This window comes from Colobus angolensis, unplaced genomic scaffold, assembly GCF_000951035.1.
Source record: "Colobus angolensis palliatus isolate OR3802 unplaced genomic scaffold, Cang.pa_1.0 Scaffold257, whole genome shotgun sequence".
In the NCBI taxonomy this organism is placed as follows: Eukaryota; Metazoa; Chordata; class Mammalia; order Primates; family Cercopithecidae; genus Colobus; species Colobus angolensis.
The window spans coordinates 3,890,227-3,902,180 of NW_012115788.1; the positions used below are offsets into that span (position 1 = coordinate 3,890,227).

An 11,954-nucleotide genomic window follows, 5' to 3' on the forward strand; every position below is an offset into this window, starting at 1 on the left:
GTCTGTTTCTTTTTTTTTCCCCCCTGTCAGAATGAAACATTTATTAGGCATTTATGAACAGAAGCCAAGTCAGAGATGGTACCAAGACAAGATGGCGGATCCCTGCGCCATTACCCCTACCTCCTCAGCTCAGGGCTTATATAGCATAGGGAAAGGGTAATGCGTGCTTCAGGAGGGATGTGTACGGCCAGGCACAGTGGCTCACGCCTGCAATTCCAGCACTTTGGGAGGCTGAGGTGGGTGGATCACCTGAGGTCAGGCGTTCGAGACCAGCCTGGCCAACATGGTAAAACCTCATCGCTACTAAAAACACAAAAATTATCTAGGCATGATGGCAGGTGCCTGCAATCCCAGCTACTCAGGAAGCTGAGGCAGGAGAATCACTTGAACACAGGAGGCGGAGGTTGCAGTGAGCTGAGATTATGCCACTGCAGTCCAACCTGGGAGATAGGGTGAGACTCTGTCTCAAAAAATAAAAAATAAAATTTAAAGAGATAAAACAGAAATCATAGATGAATTCTTGGAACTGGGATTAATCAGAACATGGCAGATAAGCATCCAAGATGGAATTGCTTTATCCTCATTCAAGGTTTCGCTCATTCTTCACTCTGACCATGCTGGCCACTTTTTTTTTTTTTTTTTTTGAGACGGAGTCTTGCTCTGCCACCCAGGCTGGAGTGCAGTGGCCGGATCTCAGCTCACTGCAAGCTCTGCCTCCCGGGTTCACGCCATTCTCCTGTCTCAGCCTCCCGAGTAGCTGGGACTACAGGCGCCCGCCTCGTCGCCCGGCTAGTTTTTTGTATTTTTTTTTTTAGTAGAGACGGGGTTTCACCATATTAGCCAGGATGGTCTCGATCTCCTGACGTCGTGATCCGCCCGTCTCGGCCTCCCAAAGTGCTGGGATTACAGGCTTGAGCCACCACGCCCGGCCCATGCTGGCCACTTTGCTGTTTTTTCCTCAAACACACATGAAATGCGTTTCTTTCTGTCATGGCAGTCATTTTGCTGCCTGTAACGTCAGCACTGTTTTCCGTCAGCCCTTCAGTCAGGTCACTGTTCAAATGTCAGCTCTCTAGAGAGGCTCTTCCTTATCATTCTACCTAAAATAGCCCCCAATCACTCTGTGTCCCTTTACCCTGCTTCCTCTTCCTGCTATTTCATACTACCTGAAAAAATACTCAAGTTTGATCTTCCCAGAACATAAGCTCATAAAAGCAAGAACTGTTTTCCACCTGTCCTCTCCTCTACCCCAGCACTTAGAAGAGCAGCACAGAGTCAGCATCCAGTGAATGTTCATGAATCAAGTTACTGCTTGGCAGCATTCAGCACTGTGACCACAGCCTCTCCTATCTTGAACTCTTTCTCCTTTTATTATCCTCTTCTGCTTTTCCTCCTTCCACTCTAGTAGCCACTCCTCTGAGGTCTTGTCCCTTAAATGATAGTAGTCCTTACTGACCTATTTTCTATCCACTTTTTCTGTTTTTGAGACAGAGTCTCACTCTGTCGCCCAGGCTGGAGTCCACTGGCATGAATATGGGTCACTGCAGCCTTTACCTCCTGGGCCCAAGTGATCTTCCTGCCTTTGCCTGCCATGCCATGTCCCCGGGGCCACAGGCATGTGCCACCATGTCCAGCCAATTTCTTTTCTCTTTCTTTCTTTTTTTCTAGAAATCGGTCTCACTTTATTGCCCAGTCTGGTCTTAAACTGCTACACTCGAGAAATCCTCTTAACTTGGCCTCCCAAAGTGCTGGGATTACAGGCATGAGACACCATATCTGGCCTTATGTTTTCTTTTCTTAAGTTACAGGGTCTCACCATCTGGCCTAGGCTGGACTCAAACTGCTGGGCTCAAGTAATTCCCCCACCTCAGCCTCCCAAGTAGCTAGGACCAAAGGCTTGAAACCACCATGCCTGACTTGTTCAATTTCATTGTACACACTTTCTTGGAATTTAAACAGCAGCTATTGCTCTTCATTCTGTAGCTCTACGTCAGATTGATGCTCTAGTCCTATATATCCAAATGATGACTAGACGCTGCCACTCCGCTCTCTCAAAGGCACAGTGAGCTTAGCCTGTGTACAGGAAAGGTACTCTCCCTGGAAAAGGTACTCTCCCTTTTCCAGTCCAGCTTTCCCTCCTGCATCACCTGTCTCTCTACATCAGGAACCATCGGCAGCTGCTTTCATAAGGCACCTCGGTCTGGCATTCGAAAAACCATCCCGTCTTGCCAGAGCTGCTTGGTCTTGGTTAACAAAAGCCGTATGCAATCTAAATCAAGTTTTCAATCATGAGAAATCACATTCCTTCTTTTCCCTCTCTAATATACTACAGTGTGTCTTATTTTTTCTTTCGCAGTTTTATTAAGCAAATTGTACCACCATCTTATCCTGAGATGCTCGTTTTTAAAAACTGTAGACCACATTAATGTAAGTGTATACTGCTGGGAATGTTTTCCATGTACAATGATCTGTAGCCCTCTTATCTCAACTAGTTGCACATTTTCACATCCAGTTCAATTTATAAATTAAGAGAAGTGCCATGGGCCAGGCACGGCGACTCATGCCTGTAATCCCAGCACTTTGAGAGGCCAAGGCGGGAGGATCATGAGGTCAGGAGATGGAGACTATCCTGGCCAACATGGTGAAACCCCATCTCTACCAAAAATACAAAAAATTAGCCGGGCGTGGCGGCGGGTGCCTGTAGTCCCAGGCACTTGGGAGGCTGAGGCAGGAGAACAGGGTGAACCCAGGAGGCGGAGCCTGCAGTGAGCCAAGATTGCACTATTGCACTCCAGCCTGGGTGACACAGCGAGTATCTGTCTCAAAAAAAAAAAAAAAAAAAAAAGAAAGAGAGGTGCCATGTGTACAACAATCAGTGCATATTTATGAACTGTTTTCAAATATATTTCCACACATCTTATCTAAATACATAATACAGAAGCCTGTGTGACTTGGGCAATGTGGCCCAGTGAGACTAACACCTCCACCTTGGCAAAAGGACATAAAATATCTCTTAAGATCGGAAAAAAACAGCCATAAACTTAGTTTATGAAATGTATTCGAAATACTATTCTTATTTTATTTTTCCCATTTTGTTTTTGCACCAAGGAGACTGCAGTCAAATAAAATTAAGCAGATAATACAAGCTCTCGTTGGGGCAGCCATACTGCAGCAGCATGTCCATGCTCTCCTGGTTGTAGGCCTGCCGGGCGTAGGCCAACGCTGTGTTCCCTTGAGCATCTGGGCCATGACATCCACCCCGTACCAGATCAGGAGCTGCACCAGGACCACATTCCCATTGCAGTAGGCCAGATGCAACACAGTGCAGCCGTCTCCCTCCCCGCAGGTCTCCTTCACCTCCTCCCGGGAGCCATGTGCCAGTAGCAGCAAGTCCTCATCAGTGGTGGCCCACAGCAGGTGCTGGCCCAGGGACAGTTCCGTGCAGGGTGGTGGGGCCAGGAAGAGCTTCTGCTCGTACTTGGCACGAATTCACCGTTCCTTCTCTTCCCTTGTGGAGTCTGAGGGTTTTGTCCGCTCCTGGTTTTTCTCTTCCCAGACGCTGTTGGCTAGCTCGTTCCCAATGGAGAACATCACCTTGACGTGCCAGATTGGCCAGTCATCCAGGTCCAGAGACTGGACTTGGGAAAAGTGGGTGCCAAGATTCCGGTGGATTCCTGAGCACTTGAAGCACATGAGGACTCCCAAGTTCAAACTGACCCAGTTAGGATTCTGGATCTCGCAGTCCACACAGTGGGATTTCCCGCGCACGTTTCCGATGGACTGCAGGTCCATGGCCTCGCTCTGGCTCCTCAGCTGGCACTTGCTCTTGCCACTCTGGCATGACTGCAGGCTGGCCAGGATCTGGCTCTAGATGGCTTTCATGAAGCCAGGCATCTCGCTCCTCATACGTCGTGGCTTCAAAGTGCCACATTTGGCCAGTGAGGGACACAATGATAGTTTTCTTGTTCTTCAGCAGTGCCGGACAGGCCATGGTCTTTTAAGTTGTTAGTGCTTTTCTTCCTTTAGTGCTTCTTTCTGTTGGCATGAGAAGAGGGGGCTGGTAGAGCTTGCGGCCAGTGGTGCTGGAGATACTGGGGCTGGAGCATACGGAGTCATCCAACCCTGTGTCTGAATTGGGTGAGATGTGTAAACTGCTCAAGTCCTTGGCTAGGCCATTGGTTTTAGAACTGGAGATGGGTGCGCAGGCGGATGTGGCTAGGAGTGGCCTCTTCCCTGGGACTTTCACAGTGGTTCTCCAAAGGTCAGTCTCTTTACCATGAATATTCTTCATGTAATCGTGTAAATTCGGATGATAGCTCAGCACGTCATTGTCACATGGTGTGACATATTTCTTTTTCCATTTCTTCAGCCATTTGCCACTTAGCTTTAATAGCACGCCCTGTTTAATAGGGATGGCTCTGCCACTCCTGATGCTGTCCACACGACTCTCCAGGCCTTTCCTCTCTTTGTCTGAGTTGCTCCCTTTCTGAGAGGTAAACAAGTTGGACCAGGCTTGAACTGCTTGCGAACGGGCATGGGTGTGTTGGCGGTGGGAGGAACATGCATCCGAAGTTCCCCCTGGCTAGTGCTGGGAGTCGATGGAATGGGCGAGGAATAGTCACTTAAACTCCCACCTCCATTACATGTCTGGCTGATGTGCACGATGGAAACCGTAAATAAGTATAACCGTCATCAAACATGCTCAAAGAAAAGCACAGGGTAGTTGTTTACTTGAAGCCAATTTCCTCTATGAGTTCTATACAAAGCCTCAGTAGAGTGGGTCCCATTAGCAACCAAGTTGAACTGATTGAATGTAGATAGACCTGAATTGCTGACTGCTTTTGTAACTAAATACTCCTCTCCTGTCTTCCAGTGAGTGGTGGTTTTTGTCTGCAACTTGACCACAGCAATCCCTGGGGCCCTGGCTCTGCTCTCAATAAACAGTTATGGCTGTGTGTCTTGAATGACACCTTAGGACCCTCCTGCCTCCACTTCCTTCTCCATAAAATAGAAACCTAACTTGTCCCTCTAAGCTCTAAAACGATGAAACTTACCAACTCTCTTTTCTCCCTTCTGTTTCTTCCTTCTGTGGCAGGGACTTTCAGATTTTCTTTCTTTTACTAACAAAGCACTAAAAGTGATTTTGCCCTACAAAATCGAAAGCCATAAAGTGGAGTACCACAGTCCTAATTCAATAAAGATGAATACTCAACATCTGGCAAGTAGTATGTGCCTGACAGTGTCCCCACTGTGCTATGCTCATTTAACCCTCAGAAACAATCTCATTTTACAGATTTCACAGAAGTTGAAATGGAGAAGGTAAGTAACCTCTCCAAGGCCACGTGACTGCTATGGGTGGGGCCACGATTTGATCCCAGGTAGTCTGAATTCCCCAGTTCCTCCAGGATGATTATCAGAAAGTGTATTAGTCTGTTTTCACACTGACATAAAGAAATATGTGAGGTTGGGTAATTTATAAAGGAAAGAGGTTTAATTGACCTTCAGTTTCTCATGGCTAGGGAGGCCTCAGGAAACTTAAAATCATGGCAGAAGGGGAAGCAGGTCCGACTTACATGGTGACCGCACAGAGAGTGTGAGCATGTGAAGGAGAAACTGCCAAACACGTATAAAACCATCAGATCTCAGCTGGGCACGGGGGCTCACACCTGCAATCCCTGCACCCTGGGAGGCCAAGGCGGGTGGATCAACCGAGGTTAGGAGTTCGAGACCAGCCCGGCCAACATAGAGAAACCCCATCGCTACTAAAACTACAAAAACCATCTGGGTGTGGCGACACATGCCTGTAATCCCAGCTACTCAGGAGGCCGAGACAGGAGAACTACTGGAACCCAGGAGGCAGAGGCTACAGCGAGCCAAGTTCATGCCATGGCACTCCAACCAGGGCGACTGTTTCTATTTCAGCACCATGATGTTCTGATTACTATAACTTTGTTTTCTATTTTCGTGATGTCCCCAGCTTTGTTTCTACTACTTTTGAATGAGCCATATGTAATTTTGAAATCAAATATAAATACTTATCTTTTATAATGTGATTTTGTTAGCATATGCTGAGTAGTCTAAAAATTATTAGTTATGTTGTTTAATTATTGCTGAAAAGATGGCTTAAGAATGACTATTGAGAAATAAGATTTTTGGAGATATCAAACAATATTTCATGTAAGGAATGTATAGTACATGTGTTTCTGCATGAGGTAAAATTATTCAGTTTCTTAAGTAGTAAAATTGAGAGTTAATTCATCTTTGGATATGTGGCTATGTGGTATAAGGCTGTGGTAGCTAACTGGTTTGGAAGTGCTTTATTTTCCACTTCATATGCTGTATTCTATGAGTCTTCAGTTATATGACCATGTTGAAATAGGCCCATAACTGGTATCTTAAGTAAGATTTTGGCCCAGATACTTAGTCCTTTTGTTACAGTAGGTAACCAGTCAGACATGAGCAGGGCAGGAGAGCACCACCCCCACTAGCAATGTCAAGCAACCATCAGGCGATGGTCAGGTGGTTTTCAACTGTCTCTCTAAAATAATAATTGGTCGCAGTGATAGGGAAGTGCTGAGAAGGGGAGGGTGTGGTCCCTTTCATTATATGGAGGGTGGAAGGGAAGTGCTGGGTAGAGGAGGGCATGGTCCCTGGCTAGGCCTCCACCCTTGGGCCTGTGCCTGTGGACCTAGGTGAAGACAGGCATATTTGCTTTCCTGCCAAATGTTGCATTTCCCAAAACCACCTTGGCCTGCCATACTCCTATCTTGTGCCTATGAAATCCCCAAGACTCTAACAGGCAGACAAACATGGGGCTGGATGTTGACAGGAGCACAGGGACCAGCAACATCATGTTGGCAGGCTACCGTTAGGAAGAATGACACAGAGTTTAGCTGGGGCAGGTAGAGGAGAGCCTGGGCCACTGAATGGTCTTACTCCAGGGGAAAACCTTCCTACTTCATCGCCTTCCGGCTTCCCCCATCTGTTGGCAGCTACTCAATAAAACCTTGCACTCATTCTCCAAGTCCAGGTGTGATCGGATTCTTCAGGTGCACCAAGGCAAGAAACCAAGCTACAGAAAGCCCTCTGTCCTTGTGACAAGATAGAGGGTCTAATTGAGCTGATTAACACAAGCTGCCTGTAGACAGCAAAACTAAGAGCACACTGTAACACAGGCCCACTGGGATTTCAGGAGATGTAAACATTCACCTCAGACACTGCCGTGGGGTTAGAGCCCCACAGCCTGCCTGTCTGTATGCTCCCCTAGAGGTTTGAGCAGCAGGGCACTAAAGAAGCAAGCCATGTCCCCAAGGCATGCCCTGCGAGGGGTACAAGGGAACGTTTCCCATTTCAACAGCTGGTACCAGGGGAAGGCAGTCTCCTAATAGAAAAAAACCTGAAGCTGGTAAGCAGCTGCTTCCCAGTAAGATTTCAGGAGTTGGGCATGTGGGCTCACACATGCACACTAGAGGCAAAATGGCAGAGTTTAACTGTATATGTTCTTATAGGGACACTTGACTGGTAAGGGAAGAATGCCTCAAGTGAATATGTATAGAACTCCAGTAAACACACTGCACATGCGGCCCTCCCAAGCGTTGACAGTCCACTGCACGTGTGGACAGCCCACCCCAAGGGAAGAATCAAGGAAGAAGTAACATAAGACCACAGATGCATGCCAACATATTAAACCCCAAGTCAAAGGTCACATTGCACGCTTGATCTCTCAAGGAACCTACTTAGCTCTCTTCCAAGTGTGCTTTACTTTCCTTCATTTCTGCTCTAATTTTTTAGATAAACCTTCACTCCTGCTCTAAAACTTGCCTTGGTTTCTTACGCTGCCTTATGCCCCTTCATCAAATTCTTTCTTCTGAGGAGGCAAGAATTGAGGTTCCTGCAGATTCATACAGATTCACCACTAGCAACACTTTCTTGGCCAATATAAATTTGAACTGTGATGGAACCTCTTCAGGCATGTGCTTTATTAAAGCCCATTAATTTTCATTATTGGTCGCCAACAAAATCTCATGCTTAAGATGCTAGACAGCAACATAAAATATCTGCACTCTGGGTTTTTTCAAAAAATAGAACCTTGAAATATTTGCCTTGTAATACTTTTCCAAAACGGAGCTATAAGAAATTGCATTATGGAAGATTGCCTGAGGTCCATGCCATCATCTATTGCTCTAGGGCAGTGTTTCCTTAATTGCATATGGTTGAACACTAATAACTATATACTAATGCATGGTTCTACTAAGTTATAAAAACAAACAAAATGGTTCAGCAATGAAACAACAAACAGACAAACAAAACTAGTAAGATGTATTGAACAGAGTTAAATAGGTTGCTTAAAGAAGGGTAATTCAGAGCCCCAAATAGGTTATTTGCTTTGCAGCCTGAAGAGAGGATTTAAAGGGTCGAGTTTCACACAACAATCTGGTGGAACCATCTTATGACATTAGTGGATTAAGCTCTGGAAAGACTATTTGATGTTCTAAATTATTCCTTTAGATTATACCAGAATGACATTCTTGGACCCCATTAATTTGATAGTCATAAAATATATGTTTACTCAATTATACATCAGCGTTCTTATCACTTAACCCAGAGGATGTTTAAGCTGCATGAAGTTAATATTAATTCAATGCTAAAAATGTGTTAGGCACTGAACTAAGTACTTCACAAAACTCACCCAATATTTTCCTCCCAAGAGCTTTAAAAAATTGATACTGTTTTTCCCCATTTTACATATATAAAAAAAACCTGTTAGTTAAGCAGCTCCCTAGTTAACCAAGATTCAATCCTAACAACATAATTCCAGGCATTCTTTCTTAACCACTGCTGTACAGAGCATGTATTATGGAAAAACACTGGGATGCTGTAGAAATAATTCTCTTTATAAAGACCCATGGGGGAAAATTGATACAGGATTCATTTTGAAGATAAGCTGTGTTTTCCTTAAACAATTTGTTTGTTTTTATTTTAGTGATGCTGTGAATCTTATAACCCTTCATTTTTCTTTTGTGCTGCTTTTACCTCCATGTATCTCAGAATCAAAATTGGAGACGACCTTTATTAACCATATAATATCACATAATGTATACTTTCTCATGTAATCATCTTGCCTTTATTTAATTCCTCACATATTTTAACTTCAATATTCTTATTATTTATTCTCTTCTTTGTTTTATATATTTTGGTATAAACCTCAGATCTTAGATAAAAACTAAACTATAAGCAAATATAGACATGCATACTTATTGAAATGTATGTTTATACTTTTCATGTTATATTTAAACTCAAAATGAAAAGTATAAATGAATTAATTAACTTATGAAAACAAATCTTCACAAAACTTTGAGAATATGAGCATTCAATTTATATCTGAAAAATATTTAGACTCAAAAGAATGTGGTATGCTATGTACAATTAACATTTATAGCTGTAATCTTATCAAATCAGGTAAGCTACTGAATCACTTGCATAAACAAATGCAAAATCTCAGTGATCTGAGATATATCCCAAAGCATTTTGTGCTAAAATATATTTTTATGCTTCTTATAACTGCAAATGATTCACATGCCAGGTAATTGCAAACAATTGCTGCTAGCCCTTATGATTTCAATGACAGAGACAAAAATGTCAGGGAACACAACAATCGTTTCAAATAAAAATGTCAAGATATCCATTAGAGAGGCAAGAGAGCCGCATGATAAATGTGAAAAGGTCAGTGTTCTACAATGCTGCCTTTCCATGGAATGCTGCTCTTCTTTACTTTTTGATGAGGTACATATTATTTTCACAACTTGAAACACGTTTAAAAAGCAGACATTATAAAATATGGTTCATGAGTCATGGTAGACTGAAGAACACACCATATAACAAAGTTCACCTTTTACTCATAACTATGCCTCCAATATGCAAGGTCACAAGCTGAATCACCATGGAGAAGAATTTGATGTAAGAAATTAAAGTTTCCCTTTGGTATGACTAGTGCTTGAGGTGTTATCAATGCATAACCAGTTAAATCCCCTCATGCTATGTTGCGATGAGTTTCATCACCTACAGCAATGGGAAGCTTGCCTCTCTTTACTCATGTTTGTGTCTTTGAAATGCCAGAAAAATACCAAGCTCTGACACTGTGATTTCAATATTGTTATTTCCAAAATGATATTATAGTCTGTTTTCTTGTTTTCTATAATCCATAAATGCCTTGTAAATTGTGCAACAATGGCTTTAAAAATTATAATTTTGAAAATGACTGATACAGATTCTTCTTACCTACTGGATCCAAATGTTGGAATCTCATTTTCTTAACTGGTAATCACCGAAGGAAAGGAAAGAGTGAAAGTTTTTACTTATCACATCATTTTTACAGAAATCAAGTCTTTAGCACATGTTCCTTTTCTGTAGCTAGTTCTACAAATGTACTATTAATGGCCACTTTCAGAATGCCAACATGAAGAATTTTTCAGTGGTAATGAAAAAGACACACTGTTCTCTTTTTTCTTTAAACATTGAAAGATGAAAAACTATATAGCTGCCAAGCATTGTTCTGTTCCTTTCATTTTGGGATAAATGAAAAATAAAAAATATTTTGAACTTAAATCCAATTGGTTTCAATACAAAGTAAAAGAAAATTGGGATACTATTCATGTAGTCTCAAGTGGTAAGTACTTACCAATTTGATTATCATACCCTGTATGTGCTTTTATGCTTGTTTATTTAAATATGTATGTAAATATATGTCTTCAGTATTAACTGTTAGTATAATACATGAGTTAAATGGATTAATGTAAATTATATTACCTACTTTCTGACATTAAAACATAGGGAATATATTGGTATGCTGGGAATTTTAGTATCTGAAACTGTCTCTCTTCTCAAAGCCATGTTTTACTTTTCTGTCATTGTAATAAATGTAATTTTTAAGTTCTTTAAATCTTGGTAACATTTTTTAGAATCTTGCTCAGAGTTTTTATGTGTAAAGTGAGGCCATTATGAGTACCTATATCAAAGGATACACAGAAAAATAATACATGAACTGCATTTAATATTGTGTTGGCACTTAAGTGATTAATACATGTTAGCTTTTATTATTGTTGCTGTTTTTTATATTAAATGAGAAACATTAAAGCTGAGTGAACATAAGGTATGTGGCGTCCCGGTGATTTGCTCCCTGTTATAGCCTTATAGTTCATCCCTATATCCACTGAATCACCATGGACCAAGATTTGGTTCTTAGAATACAGCTCTAAAATCTGGTTTAATTTTTTGGTTTCCAAAATGAGTTCTAGAAGTCAGCATCATTAACCAAACTCAAAAGGGACAATTAAAAAGCCATAATGTCTAAATAACTTAAAATAGCAGGTAAATAGAAAGATCATTAGCATCAGTTATTTGTTGTGGGCACCCATATATATATTTTTAATAAAATGACCCATGAGATCAATGCATTGATCAGAAAGCATCCTAATCAACATAGAAGTGGATCACTTAGAGTTTGGACTTTTAAAATTTTTATTTCTATTAAGCTTGGCCATCTAGATAAATTGTTTCTCTTCATCCTCTGCATTGAAGATGATTCTTATAACACAAATATGAACATGTCATGTCTAGTTCCAATAGACTCTTTTCCCAGCATAGTGTTAGACAATTAGTAAACACTGCCACATTTTTCCCATCCAATGTTCCAGTTTCCTGCTGCTCTTTAGAAGACATCCAAAGCACCTCTTGGCATACTGTGGTAGGCAGAATAATTGGCCCTCAAAGTTGTCTACATCCTAATCCTCAGAAACTTTAAAGAAACTTCAGTTATTTCATATGGCTAAAGAGATGTTGCAGATTTAATTAAGTTAAGAACCTTTAGTTTGGGAGATTATCCTGGATAACGTGGGTGGGCCCAATGCAATCAAAAGGCTCCTTATAAAAGGAACGCAGGAAGGCATGAGAGAAAT

At 42.1% G+C, this 11,954-nt stretch overlaps 1 pseudogene; it reads right to left on the minus strand.

Moving 5' to 3' along the window:
* Window positions 1-3,118: 3,118 nt before the first annotated feature.
* Window positions 3,119-4,689, minus strand: LOC105515266 (annotated as a pseudogene).
* Between the last annotated feature and the right edge of the window lie 7,265 nt (window positions 4,690-11,954).